The following is a 14,835-nucleotide window of genomic DNA, read 5'->3' on the forward strand; positions in this document are numbered from 1 at the left end:
ATCTCACACACTTTAATTCATAACTTGAATGACCATATATACCTTTCAAGTTATCTTAGTCGGCTCAAATAACTGACAAAACAAATAATTACAATAGTTGGCTAGAAGTAATTAATTAGCAAATCCCTATACTAGCCGACCTTGCACGGTGAACTTTTTGTTCAGAAAATGATTCCTGTGTTAATCGACTAAGCTTGGTTAATACAATGAACTTCGTGACAATCCTTCAATCACTACGAGAACTTGGTAAGTACTAAGTTTCCTGAGATAACCAAGTGAGTTCGGTGGAAACTATGCTTTGGAGATCGAGTGAAGCTCGGTTAACATTAACTTCTCCATGATTCCTTTGATGACCGAGTGAGCTCGGTGGAAACTACCCTTTGGAGATCGAGTGAAGCTCGGTTAGCACTGACTTTCATATTTCCTTCATTGATCGAGTGAGCTCAGTGAATATTGTCTTTCACCTTTCCTTTGTTGACCGAGTTAGCTCAGTTAACACTATCTTCCACATTTCCTTCGATGATCGAGTGAGCTCGATTGGCACTGTAGATTGCATTGCAGACTGTCTGAGCTCGGTGAACTTGAGACTAATGATTGATATGCCATTTGTGTGACATCAAGGACAACATTATCCAACAATCTCCCTCTTTGGCATTGATGGCAACACAAAATGTCATAATAGAATGAAATTTTGAAAACAAGTCCAACAAGATAATAAACTTCTCCCTCCTTCAATAATCTCCCTCTATTAAGAGAATTTATGGCAAATTTTATTTTTTTTAAATCTCACAAATTTCATAAGAATATGACAGTAAATCTCTCCCTCTTTAACAACACATGCCAAAGACAATAGAAGTTAAGTGAATTGCAATGTACCTTTAGTACTAATTCATATGCAATGATTTCTGATAAAACTACATCAACAGATAGATCTTAAATCTTGTATGCGTTGATGCATCACTAGAACTTATTTTTAGTGGACTACAGATAGGGGAATGACCCCTAACTTACCTCTGAGATACAAAAATGCATCCTTAGGTAAAGGCTTTGTAAATATGTCAGCAATTTGTTCCTTTATATGGACATATTCCAATTTGATCTCCTTGTCTTGCACCAATTCTCTAACAGAATGATATTTTATTGCAATATGCTTGGTCTTGGAATGCATCACTGGATTCTTAGATATGTTGATTACACTAGTATTGTCACAGAACATGACAACTGGTTCTTTGATTTCCATCTTCATTCCTTGCAATAACTGCTTAAACCAAACAATATTTGAACAGTTTACTGCTACAGCAACATACTCTGCCTCTGTTGTAGATTGGGATGTACAATTCTGCTTTTTGCTTGTCCAAGAAACCAATCTTTTTTCAAGAAAGAATGCTCCTCCACTTGTGCTTTTTCTGTCATCAAGGTTTCATGCCCAATCAGCATCAATAAACACTTTCAAATCCAAATTACCTCCAATTTTGTACCATAAGCCATAATCTTCAGTTCCTTTTAAATATCTCATTATTCTTTTGATTGCCATAAGGTGAGTTTCTCTTGGCTTAGCTGAAAATCTTGCAACAATACCAACTGCAAGGGAAATATCTGGCCTGGTATGAACTATGTATTGCAACTTTCCAATCATAGATCTATACAATGTTTGATCTACCTCTTTGGATTCATCATCTTGGGTAAGTTTCAATCCAGTACACATAGGAGTTCCAACAGGTTTACAGTCCTCCATACCAAACTTTTTCAATATCTCCTTGATGTATTTTGATTGAGTGATGTAGATGCCATTCTTATTTTGTTGAATTTGAAGACCAACAAAGAATTTTATTTCACCAAACATAGACATTTCAAATTCCTTGTTCATTTGTTCTAAAAATTCTTTGCAAAGATCATCATGCCCTATGAAAACAGTATCATGTACAAATATTTCTGCCAAGACAATCTTATTATCTGGTTCTTCCTTTATATACAAGCTACTATTATCATTAGTTCTTTGAAAACCAATCTGAATAAGATAGTTATGCAATCTTTCATACCATGCTCTAGGGGCTTGTTTCAGACCATACAATGCCTTGTGTAATTTGCAGACCATGTTCCTTTTATTTGGATCAACAAAACTTTCGGGTTGTTCAATGTAAACCTCTTCATCCAGTATTCCATTGAGGAATGCTGACTTGATATCCATCTAATAAACTTTGAATCCTTTGTGAGTAGCATATGCAAGTAAGGTTCTGACTCCTTCCAATCTTGCAACAGGAGCAAAGGTTTCTCCATAATCTATGCCTTCTTCTTGAGAGTATCCTTTGCATACCAATCTGGCTTTGTTTCTGGATACCTTACCATCTTCAGTCAACTTGTTTCTGAATACCCACTTGGTTCCAATTATATTCTTATTTTTAGGCCTAGGTACAAGAGTCCATGTCTTGTTCTTCTCTATCTGTTCTATTTCCTTGTTCATTGCCTCAATCCAACTATCATCTGCTAATGCATCTTTAATGCTTCTAGGTTCAAAATCAGAAAGTAAACAAGTATTTTTCAGCTTGCTTCTTGTCAAGGTTCCTTCAGACTTGTCTCCAATGATTTGATCTAGTGCATGATGTCTTCTGACATATTTAGCTAATACAGGTTCTTTGCCTCTTGAATGAGTTTCATTGCTATCTCCTTGTGCTTCAATTTCATGTTCAGGCTATTTTGGCTCGGTAAGAATTGGCTCAGGCACTTCAAACTCAGTAGACACTTGCTTGATAAAGTTTGAATGTTGCTATGGCTCGGTTTGAACTTTTTGCAACTCGGTTACTGATGACTTGGGAGTTGAGGATTCTTGAGTGAATGGTATGCTTGGTATAGTATCTGGTTCAATGTAAACAAATCTTCTGTAATCTTCAGGTATCTTTTTGCTTTCTTCTTCAGATTTCTCTGCAAACTCATCAACTTTCACATGTGCACTTTCTATGACTTTGTGAGTGAATAGATTTAAACATTTATATGCTTTGCTTTTGCAAGAATATCCTAAAAATATTTCTTCATCACCTTTTACATCAAATTTTCCTTTTCTAGATTCTTTCAAAATATAACATTTGCTTCCAAATACTTTCAGATAACTTACATTGGGTTTGTAGCCATACCATAATTCATAGGGAGTTTTGAATGAGTCCTTCTTCAACTGTACTCGGTTTAAGGTATGAACTACAGTGTTGATGGCTTGCTTCCAGTATTTGATAGCAATGTTCTTTTCTATCATCAGGGTTCTTGCACAATCCATGATGGATCTATTTCTTCTTTCAGCTATTCCATTTTGTTCACGAGTTCCTGGTGCTGAGACCTATCTTTTAATACCTTTTTCAATGCAGAAGTTGTTGAATTCATGTGAGATGAATTCACCACCTCTATCTGACCTTAAGCATTTTAGTCTTTTTCCTGTTTCTTTTTCTATTCTTGCCAAATACCATTTAAATTTCTCAAATGCTTCTGATTTATTCCTTAGATACATAATAGTCATCATTCTTGAGTAGTCATCAACAAAAAGAATGAAAAACTTTTCTCCAGTATAGCTTTCTATTCCAATGGGTCCACATAAATTAGTATGCATAATTTCTAATATATCTTTAGACTGATAGTTCTTACTTTTAAAACTAGTCTTTCCCATCTTACCAATCTAACAATTCTTGCATATTGTGATGTGAATATCAAGATTTAACTGTGTGATTTTGAGTCAAACTCGATGACTCATGTTTCATGAGTAGTGATTCAACATGAATCCATCTCTCATGAGAATAAATGGAACACTTGGCACTCATTGGATCTAGGTGATGCTCACAGGGGTGAAGCATCGGGACTTCTCGGGAGGTCACCCATCCTAGTACTACTCCAGCCTGAGCGCGCTTAACTATGGAGTTTCCTCCATAGTTAAACCCAAAGCTTGCAACCCCATTTGCAAAACCTTCACCAAGTGTTGTGCCTTATGAACCATTCATTAAAAAGCCCCTTAAGCTCATCAATTGATAAGTAGGAGATGATTTCCACAGCTAGTCAAATTGTGATGTGAATATCAGGATTTAACTGTGTGATTTTGAGTCAAACTCGATGACTCATGTTTCATGAGTAGTGATTCAACATGAATCCATCTCTCATGAGAATAAATGGAACACTTGGCATTCATTGGATCTAGGTGATGCTCACAGGGGTGAAGCACCGGGACTTCCCGGGAGGTCACCCATCCCAGTACTACTCCAGCCTGAGCGTGCTTAACTACGAAGTTTTCTCCTACTTATCAATTGATGAGCTTAAGGGGCTTTCTAATGAATGGTTCATAAGGCACAACACTTGGTGAAGGTTTTGCAAATGGGGTTGCAAGCTTTGGGTTTAACTGTGGAGGAAACTCCGTAGTTAAGCGCACTCAGGCTGGAGTAGTACTGGGATGGGTGACCTCCCGGGAAGTCCCGGTGCTTCACCCCTATGAGCATCACCTAGATCCAATGAGTGCCAAGTGTTCCATTTATTCTCATGAGAGATGGATTCATGTTGAATCACTACTCATGAAACATGAGTCATCGAGTTTGACTCAAAATCACACAGTTAAGTCCTGATATTCACATCACAATTTGACTAGCTATGGAAATCATCTCCTACTTATCAATTCTTGCATAGACCAACCTCTGGTTTCTTAATGTTAGGAATGCCTCTCACTTTCTTGAATTTTCTTATTTTTACCAGATTATCAAAATTGACATGACACAACCTTTTATGCCATAACCAACTTTCTTCAATTTGAGCAATAAAACATGAGAATTCACTAAGTTCTAGATAGAACAAGTTACCTTTAGTTTGGGTACCAGATTCTATCAGCTTTCCTTGCTCATTCAATAGTCTTGTCTTTCCATGCATGAATTCCACCTTGAATCCAATATTGAGTAACTATGCCACACTTAGCAAATTATGTTTAAGACCTTCAACCCAATAGGCATTGTTACATACAAGTTCTTTGGTTAGATAGATTCTTCTTCTTCCTTTTATGAAACGAGGTTCATTATTACCAAACCTTACACTGCCACCATCATAGTCTTCAAACTGATCAAACTTAGTTTTATCACCAGTCATATGATGTGAGCAACTACTGTCTATAATCCATGTATCATTATTACTTATATGAGAAACAAGTGCCATTTTATCTTCTTCATCACTGTCAGAATCATCTTTAACAGCAATATAAACAATTTCATCCTCACTATTATCAAAATCTTTAGAATTTTCAGCCATGAAGCATGATTTCTTACCTTTATTTTTGGATGATTTGAAGTCTTTCTTGCCATTCCATTTGTAATCTTTCTTTTCATCATTGTTTTGCTTGTTTGGACACCTTGCTGCAATATGACCAATTTCTTCACAAGAAAAATAGATTAGCGGAACTTTACCTTTGTATTTTCCTCTGCCTCTAGAATATTTCTTTGCTAGTAGAGCTTCAATTACTTCGAGGTCACTGTCTGAACTTTGGCTTGATTCATTTTCACTTTTTGACTGAGATTCCTTCTCTTTTTTTTTTTTCTCCTTGAGTGAGAGCTTGGCTTGAAATGTTGATTCAATGTTCTTGGAGGTTGGAACATAGTTGTCAAAGTTATCTAGTTCAAATGCAGTTAGTCTTCCAACTATGGCCTCAAGATTTATCTGATGATTTGCTTCACACCTTCTTTCCTGAATTGCAAAAACTCTGATTGCATAAACGAGAAGCAAGGTTCTGAGAACTTTTCTTATAACTATTTCTCCTTTGATATCACCTCCAAATGCTCTGATTGCACTCACACATGCTTTAACTCTTTCAACATACTTTGCAATGTTTTCATCCTCTCTCATCCTCATTTGATCAAATTGTTCTCTTAGAATTTCTACTTTTGCTCTTCTCACATTATCATCTCCTCCATACATCTCTTTTAGCTTGTTCCACATCTCAAAGGTAGTTTTGCAGTCCTTAATGTCATCAAATTCTTCATAACTGAGAGTGGATGCTATGTCTATCATCATATTGTTGTGAGTCTTCTTTTCAGCAATGTCATTGATAGACAATGTGCCAGAAGGTTCTTCATATTTTTTTTCAAGGTATTTTACTCCAGTATCACCAACAGTAGCCAGATGAAGTCTCAACAATCCTTGCCATGTGGAGAAGTTATCTCTGTTGAGTTTTGGAATTTCTCTTTTGTAAGACATCTTGATCTTTGGCTTAGATCCTTGAAATATTTTCTTGCAAGCACCAAAAGCTTTGATACCAATTGTTGGAAATGAGAATAGAGTAACTGAGAGGGGGAGGGGGTGAATTAGTTACTACAAAAATTTCCACAGTCCCTAAGATGTCTGAATATATCCTTGATCTGATTAATATAAAATGCTGAAACTTGATAATGCAGCAAATGATAAATATTAAGAACTGATATGTTATCATGCACACAACAATTCAGCAATTAAGAACACAAGAGACACCAGTTTTAACGTGGAAACCCAATATGGGAAAAATCACCAATGTAAGTAGATACTGCTTTTCACTCTTTTGAAGTGAGCTCTATTAGGAGCCAACCCTATTAAAGGTTACAAAAACACACTGTTAGGTGTGACTCTGTTAAAGGATTTAATCACCCTATTAGGAGTGGCCTTGCTAGAGGTCTTTAGAACAATTCAACTAAACTGTCACCTTGTTAGAAGATCTATAGAATGGTTGTTAAACTAACTCTGTTAAGAGATTTTGATTTCACTGTTACAATTGTTAGAAAGCAACAATGAAGTGACTTGATATAATGTACAACTTATCTTTGCTCATTATAGATCTCTATTATGCTTGACTGGATCCTTACTGATCAAATGCAACTTTACAGCTCCTTCAACACATCTGATCCTTCATTAGAGTTTGCTCAACATTTGCCTTTTCATTTCATACTATAATTCGCATTCATAACTTCTTTTTCACAATCTCACACACTTTAATTCATAACTTGAATGACCATATATACCTTTCAGATTATCTTAGTTGACTCAAATCATTGACTAAACAAACAATTACAACAGTCGGCTAGAAGTAATTAATTTGCAAATCCCTATACTAGCTGACCCTGCACAATGAACTTTTTGTTTAGAAAATAATTACTGTGTTAACCGACTAAGCTTGGTTAATATAGGGAACTTCATGACAATCCTTCAATCACCAAGAGAACTTGGTAAGTACTAAGTTTCCTGAGATAACCGAGTGAGCTCGGTGGAAACTATGCTTTGGAGACCGAGTGAAGCTCGGTTAACACTGACTTCTCCATGATTCCTTTGATGACCGAGTGAGCTCGATGGAAACTACCCTTTGGAGATCGAGTGAAGCTTAGTTAGCACTGACTTCCACATTTCCTTCATTGACTGAGTGATCTCAGTAAATACTGTCTTTCACCTTTCCCTTGTTGACCGAGTTAGCTCGGTTAACACTGTCTTCCACATTTCCTTCGATGACCAAGTGAGATCGGTTAGCATGGTAGATTGCATTGCAGACTGTCTAAGCTCGGTGAACTTGAGACTAATGACTGATATGACATTTGTGTGACATCAAGGACTAATTTTCCAAGCTTTCCTTTCCTTGTTTTGAAGTTTTCTTATAACTAATAACTAGTCCATGGAATCAAAGGCCTATAATATATGGAATTGTGATTTATAACCTTGTAACATATGAATCTAACTTAAAACCTATATGACATTAAACACAAAGTGTGATCACAGGTCATAACAGGGCATGTTCCATTGAAAGTTGATGGCACAAGTGTAACAACAGGAGTTTGGGATGAATGACATGGTATTTTTATGATTGAAATATTCTATTATGGTGGATTTAATTGTGAATCAATCACCAATTGATATTGTAAAGGTTTGGAAGAGTGAGATTGGAGAAACTGTCAAACCAAGGGTTTGAAGCAACCAAATTGGGGCTTTTGATGTTCTACACATTTTGCATCTAATTCCTTTTATATTTAGAGGTTTTGGAACATTTCTTGATACTATCTAGGAGTTGAGGCATTGGGGATATATGTAAAGGGTAGTTTCTTTGTAAAATCACCAACTTTTGAGTGTATTTGCAGGGCTACAAGTTGAATTCTCTTATTTTGTCCAAAAGACCAATACCTAAGATTAAGATATGTTGTAGAATGGACAAAAGGGTATCTCAATATGGTTTTATTTTTCCATGTATTTTGGGAAAGTTTTGTGTTTGAAGACAAAAAGAGCTATATGCTGATTTCTATGCCTCATTAAGCTAGTTTGGAGTCTTTTTGTCATTGTGAGAAAGGGATAGGTCAAGAAACCCTGAAACCAATTTAATCCATCTTAATATACCCTAAGTACATCAAATATATAATTTTTTTATGTCTAGAGTAACCTTGTTTGGGTTGAGTGTCTTTAAATCCATTTGAGCACTTTAAGAAGTTGTGGGTTTGTAAGCAAATTTGTGCAACTTATCTTGTGTAAGAGGCCTAGCTGCTTGGGGGTAGGTGACCCATAGGCTCAAATGGATTAATATAGTTGTTAACATCTAGTTTATTTTATATTGGTGTATAATTTGATTCCATATACCTTATTTTGATTTCATGGGATGTTGTAGTGATTCACTAAGGTATGTGCTAGTGGTCACTGGACTATGATATTTTATCATGTCTAAATGTTATCAAAGTGTTATTACTATTTATTTTTTGTATCATCCTTTATCATGTAGATGAATATCTTATTTGGAATTTTCATATAGATGATAAATTTACATTTTTCATTTATAATGTACATTACAGATTAAATATGGAACTAATAGTGTCACATCATTTTAGTACATGTAACATAATATTGATCATGTCAGTTGAGTACCACTATTCTATAAAATTTATTTATTTATTATATGTATGCAATTTGACTATATATACTTGTATCATAAGAAATAATGAGAAATGCTACGAAGGAAGATTACTCACCACATCAAATATGGATGAAGGTCTGATACATTAGGAAAAACCAAAAAGTCTCACCCTAAAACCCAAATCAAATTAGTAAAAACTTAAAGGATAAATGGGTGCCAATTCATGACCTAGATTTGCGGATGGAATGTGATTTGGGGATAGGATTTTTTAGAGTTAAGATGTGATGTAAAATTTATATTCAAATGTATGAAGGGAAGTTCCTGCTATGAATAAGGATGACAAAAAATATGGTGTGATATTATATTTGATGGATGAAATAAAGTGCTAGATAAAAATAGAGATAGTGAACTCACCTTGAAGGTAGGAGGGAACAAGTGAACTTAAAAATTGGACTTGAGCTCATAGAACTCTCAAAACTAGATATGGGTTTAGATAAACTAGATACGGGTTTACATATGGAACTCTAAAATTTGTATTTTCCAACTTGAAAATTCTAAATTCAAAGGATCATGTTGACTAAAATTTGAATTTCTCCACAAAATCCAACCTTATCTAGGAGCATCTTGTTGGATACAATTTATTAATTGTGTATTGTATTTAATTTTACACAACTATCATATAATTATTAGTCAATGCTTGCCAAGTTCACTAAGGTAATGAATAAAATTTTCTATGGCTACTGAGAAATCCAGAGTTTTCCTAGTTTAGAAGGTAGTATCTACCAAGTTCACTCGAGTGTCAAAGGAAATTCTATAGAAGATGAGTGTTAATTGAGCTCACTTAGTTAATAAAAGAAATGTTGGATGGAACTAGTGCTAACTGAGCTCAATTGTTTACCAAAGGAACTTTGCTAGTATGCATTGTTGACCAAGCTTCACTTGGTTAATAGAGGAAAATCATTTTTGAGTTAGTGTCTATTGAGTAGGGTCAACTAATGAAGGATTTTCTTATTTTGGCATATTGAGTTCAATTGATTTATCTATTAGTTCTAGCTGACTGAGAAGATGAACATTAATTATTCTAAGTTGTATTTGAGTTGATTTGACAATATGAAAGATATAAGTATAAGTTTAAGTTGAGATTTAGAAGTTTGTGAGTGTGTGGAAGATTTGATGATGCTAAGATAAAGAAAATCAAAAGGATAAGAAAAATATATTTATGGAGCAGAAAAGATATATTTGATCGAGTAGGATCAAGTATAAGCTAGAATTGAGATCTGTAATTAGCAATTTAGTTGCATCCAAATCAAGTTATCTCATTGTTACTCTCTAGCCATTGTACCAGTGATCTAAATCTCTTAACAGAGTTGACTTAATAGCTATTTGTAAATCTTCTAACAAGGTGATAATTCTATTGAATTTTCTAAAGACCTCTTACAAGGCCACTCCTAATAGGGTGATTAAATCCTCTAACAGGTTCACACCTATGAGTGTGTTTTTTAACCTTTAATAGGGTTAGCTCCTAACAGGGCTCACTTCAGAAGAGTGAAAATAGTAACTAGTTGCAATTGGTGGTTTTTCCCAAATTGGGTTTCCATGTTAAATCTTGGTGTCAAATGTGTTCATATTATTTCCTTTCTATGCTTGCAACTAAGTTAAAGTAATGATAATCACATATAACATCTTTAGATTTTCATGTTAAGTAGTTATTGAGCATTCTCAATATTTACTAATTTACAATATTTCTTTGTTTGCCGAGCTTCAACAAAATTAAGTTTTGAAAAAATTATTTTGTACTAACATTAGATGGATTTGGAATTTATTTTTTTAGTAAATGATTCACCCCTCCCCTCTTAGTTACTCCTCTTATATTTTCCAAAAATTGGTATTAGAGCATTTGGTGCTTGTAAAAAAGGTTTCAAGGACCTAAGATAAAGATCAGGATGTCTTACAAAAGAGAGATTCTCAAGTTGAACATAGCTAATTTTGTAGCATGGCAAGGACTTATGAGGTTATAGTTGGCTACTATCAGTGATTCAAGCTGTAAATATCTTGATGCAAAATACAAGATTCCTATTGGAACATTATGAGTTGAAGACATTGCTGAAAAGAAGAATCATAATATCATGATGATTGATATTGCATCCACTCTTAGTTATGCTGAATTTGATGAAGTAAAAGATAGTAAAATTACTCATGAAATATGGACCAAACTAAAAGACATTTATGGAGGAGATGATAATGTAAGATTACCCAAAGTAGAAAGTCTCAGAGGTCATTTTGATTAGATGAAAATGTGAGAAGATGAAAATATTGCAAAATATGTGAAAAGAATCAAAGTAAGTATGAGCACAATCAAAGCATCTAGAGGGGAACATTGATGACAAAACTATTGTAAGAAAGGTACTTAAAAATATTCTTCCTATTTATGAAATTAGAGTATCTTTTATTCAAGAAATGAGATGTGATCCAAATAAAAAAATAACTTTGGATGCTCTAGTTAGAAGATTAATTTCTTTTGAGTTGGATAACTATGATAACTATGTTCCTAGTTCCAAAAATATTGAGTCTACATTTGAAGCCAAAATCTCACTCAAGGAAAAGAGAAAGAAATCAAAGGCCAATCAATCAAGAAGTGAAGAAGAAATAGAAGAAATTTATGACGATGATCTTGAAATTTTCAAAGCCCTACTTGCAAAGAAATACTCCAAAAGCAGAGGAAAGTACAAAGGTAAAATTTCTTTAATCTACTTTTCTTGTGAAGAAGTTGGTCATATTATTGCTAGGCATCCAAATAGAGAAAACAAGGATGAGAAGAAAAGATATGAGTACAAAGGCAAGAAGGAATTAAAAAATTATAAGAACTACAAGGACAAAGTTAAGAAATCTTGTTTTATGGCTAAAGATTCTGATAACAGTGAAGATGAAATGGTATATATCACTGTAAAAGATGAATCTGAAGATGAAGAAGATGAGATAAGATGACACTTATCTCTCATGTTGGAAAAAATGATATATGGATTATTGATAGTGGTTTTTCACATCATTTGACTAAAAATAAAACTAAATTTGAGCACATGGAACATTATGATGGAGGTAGTGTAAGATTTGGAAACAATAAACCTTATTGCATAAAAGGAAAAGGTCATATGTCTTTAACCAATGAACTTGTATGTGATAATTCTTATTGGGTTGAAGGACTAAAGCATAATCTACTAAGTGAGGAAAAGTTGAATAACACTAGATTCATAGTAGAATTCATGGATAGAAAGACCAAACAACTAGATGGAAAAGGAAATCTTGTTGAATTTGGCAATAAAATATAAGGTAACCTATTTTATCTTGACCTCAATGAAAGTTCATGTTTTATTTCTCATATAGAAGAAAGCTATCTATGGCACAAAATATTATGTCATGTAAACTTTGATAATCTGGTTAAGATAAGCAAAAAAAAAAGAGCAAGAGGTATTCCTAGTTTGAAGAAACCTAATATGGGTCTATGTAAAAATTTCCAAATTGGTAAGATGTGAAATACTAGTTTCAAAAGAAAAAACTATCATTTTGAAGAAGTCTTAGAGCTAGTCATATAGGGTTATGTCGACCTATTGGAATATAGTCACAAAGTTATAGTGGATAAATTTTTTTCATTATTTTTGTTGATGATTATTCTAGAATGATGATTGTAATGTATCTAAAAGAAAAATATGAAGGTTTTAAAAAATTCAAGTGGTACTTGACAAGAGTAGATAAATAAACTAGAAAGAAGTTAAAATGCTTAAGATTAGATAAAGGTGGTGAATTCATCTCAAATGAATTCAATGATTTATACACTAAAATAGGAATTAAAAGAAAAGTATCAACCCCTGGTACACCTCGATAGAATGGTATAGCTGAAAGAAGAAATAAATCCATCATGGATTGTGCAAGAACATTGATGATAGAAATGAATGTTGCAATCAAATATTGGAAGGAAACTATCAACACTATAGTTTATACCTTGAATAGAGTACAATTGAAGAAAGACTCAAATCAAACTCCTTATGAACTATGGTATGCCTACAAACTTAATGTAAGTTACTTGATGTAGGGCCCATTTGTCATTGCACCAAAAGCCATGACTGTTAGTGAACCTGGAACACCAAGGAAACTTGGTAAGAAAGAATATAACCGTTTTCACATAACCCATAATAGATCTAAAATAATCATGGAATTAAAATCCACATGCAAGAGAAAAGAAAACATACCCACAAAATTGTGACACAAGATATACCCTGGGAAACCCTCATTGAGGGAAAAACCTAGCCTCCAAAAGCATCCATCACCATGTATTATTCAGCAAAATAACCATTTCCATACAACCATGGAATCCTTCATGGCCATAGCCACAACTGAGCAAACTATGTGAACAAGCATGAATCCACACATCCCATGCCATGCTTTCAACCTTCACAAATGCTCCCTTGGCTAACCTATCAAGCCTTGTCCTGCTCGACTCTTGCCTTTTGTCTTCTCCTTGTCACTCTCCCTCTACAACAACTACCCTTGTTGCTGCTTATATAGTAGCAAGTCCCACAAAACCACTAAGTGGTATTACATAAACCATGTGCTAAAACCATGTGCTACCTAACCCACTGACTCCACATTTAATATTGGGCATTTAATTCTTTTCCCCAATATTAAATAATTACATGAAATATTTTCACAATGTTACAATACAACTCATCAAGAATATTCCATGGGAATCTTTACATGTTGCACGTCCATCTAGGTACAACATTACATAATAAAATAAAATAATAAAATAACAATATTATGCAATGTGTGCAACACCCATTATCTCAACAATCTCCCACTTGTTGTATACATTGCATAGGGTCAATCTGTAGCCACATAAATGAACAAGGGAACAATCCCTCCCAGCACATCCACCATCATGGATCAAAATACACCAAGTGCTCCATCCTAGTACCCGCAACAAAATCAAAGTATCCAGCATCTCGAACATGAATGATCTCACCTCCTATTATGCCACTCCCATTGGACATACATAGAAGCCATCCAAAGAGAAAGCCACCCAACCTTTCACATTAGAAGATCATAAAATCTTGTACCAACTGAAATTCCAAGCACAAATAACCTGATCCAAAGGTAATCACATGTATCCGTAGTTGTCAAAATATATCCATAGCTGAAATAGCACCCACAAAAAAGTGCCAAACCCATCCAACTATCCATACCTCAAAGGTATAACAAGTGAATCTCATATCATCGACATATCCAATCTGCAACCTGCAATCACAAGCCTCAAGAGCAATACCTACCACATATATACCAAGAAGCTCCCATTGCAAAAGATAATATCAAATCTATAACCAATCCACTCAACACATCTCAAAGAAGTGAATCCATGTAGTATCAAGGACAACCACAATACATAAACTGATATCCTGCAAGAAAAAAATCTCATAACAGGTCTCCAATAGTCTCCCAAATTCTCCACAACCAACAGAGGAAAACGATAAAGGAATAACCATGTCATCTCTCACATGACATACATGAGCACAAACCAGTGAAAACAAACCTTTTTCACCATTTTCACATAACTCATCTGCAAACCTCCAACATCTGCAAACACTCAATATATCAATGCCAACAACTCCCACTCAACCGTGGTACCAAGTCACCTATGGCATCATAAAATCCATCCTCTCCAAACCAAGAAGATATAAACCAAACCAGAAACTAATCCTGCACTGTCACCCCATCACTGTCACAAGCTCCCACTAAACCATGTATCCAAGCTATCCATGACATCATGATGAAAAAACCCGTCCTCTAACCATGAGAATCAACCAAGGCATCAAACCATCAAAGAACTCAAAGTGCACATCATGAGCTCCTCAAAAGAAAACCAAATAACCATGATCCTCAACCAAGAAGATATACCACCATAACTAAATTAGAAATCCAAGCTAATG

The sequence above is a fragment of the Cupressus sempervirens genome, chromosome 4, assembly GCF_028749045.1.
Source record: "Cupressus sempervirens isolate cs-2001-9-10 chromosome 4, ASM2874904v1, whole genome shotgun sequence".
In the NCBI taxonomy this organism is placed as follows: Eukaryota; Viridiplantae; Streptophyta; class Pinopsida; order Cupressales; family Cupressaceae; genus Cupressus; species Cupressus sempervirens.